The sequence below is a fragment of the Anomaloglossus baeobatrachus genome, chromosome 8, assembly GCF_048569485.1.
Source record: "Anomaloglossus baeobatrachus isolate aAnoBae1 chromosome 8, aAnoBae1.hap1, whole genome shotgun sequence".
In the NCBI taxonomy this organism is placed as follows: domain Eukaryota; kingdom Metazoa; phylum Chordata; class Amphibia; order Anura; family Aromobatidae; genus Anomaloglossus; species Anomaloglossus baeobatrachus.
The window spans coordinates 35,755,315-35,756,497 of NC_134360.1; positions in this window are offsets into that span (position 1 = coordinate 35,755,315).

The window sequence follows — 1,183 nt, forward strand, 5'->3', positions numbered from 1 at the left end:
GCTGGTGCAGCTGCGCTAGGGCTGCGGGCGGTGAGAGCTTCAAATAATGCCCGGAGCCGGCATGTGCGCAGATTGAGCTCTCGACTCAATGACAAGCAGAGATCTCCTCTGTGCACGCGCCACCTCCACTGCTGAGAGATCAATGGGCCGGAGGTGGCACGTGCAGAGGAAATCCTGAGCGCCATCTGTGAAAGCGCCGGCTCAGGCGTCATTATTTGAGACTCTCACCCTGGACAGATGCCATCACAGCCCAAGTACCACCCCCCGCAGCCCACGTACAGCCCCCCCCCACCCTCCGCACAGCCCCCCCCCCCACCCCACGTACAGCCCCCCCGCCCATGTACCCCCCCCCGCAGCCCACGTACAGCCAGCCCCCCCCCCCGCAGCCCACGTACAGCCCCCCCCTTCCCCCGCAGCCCACGTACAGCCCCCCCTTCCCCCGCAGCCCACGTACAGCCCCCCCCTTCCCCCGCAGCCCACGTACAGCCCCCCCCCTTCCCCCGCAGCCCACGTACAGCCCCCCCCTTCCCCCGCAGCCCACGTACAGCCCCCCCCCTTCCCCCGCAGCCCACGTACAACCCCCCCTTCCCCCGCAGCCCACGTACAACCCCCCCTTCCCCCGCAGCCCACGTACAACCCCCCCCCCTTCCCCCGCAGCCCACGTACAACCCCCCCCCTTCCCCCGCAGCCCACGTACAGCCCCCCCCCCCCCTCCCCACAGCCCATGCAGCACTGCCCCTGCCTCCTGCTACCCCTCTCCACCACCCCCCCCCCCCCGGTAAGCTAAATTCAGATCTTAAGACAGCCGTCAATTTCCTCCCTAATTTTTGGGAGGGAACAGTATATCTTATAATCTGAAAAATAAAGCAAATATAAGATGTAATTATCGTAATACATCCCCTTTAAAGGCCTCAACCATGTAGCAGAGCCTGGAGGCAGCAGACTGCCAGGTTCTGGGATACAGAGATGAAGGCCATGATGGGTTCCTGACCAGTGACCCAAGTAAGGCAGAGTGCACATTGCATCCGTGCAATTAGACACAATGAGGCCTTAAAGTGCGGTCACCTTTTTATATGCCCTATAGTCCCCCTGATGTGTACCTTAATGTTCCCATAGGCCCCAATTCATTAGACGGTAACCAAAAGTGCCCTAAGCCTTCTTCATCCATCACACAAGCCCCTCA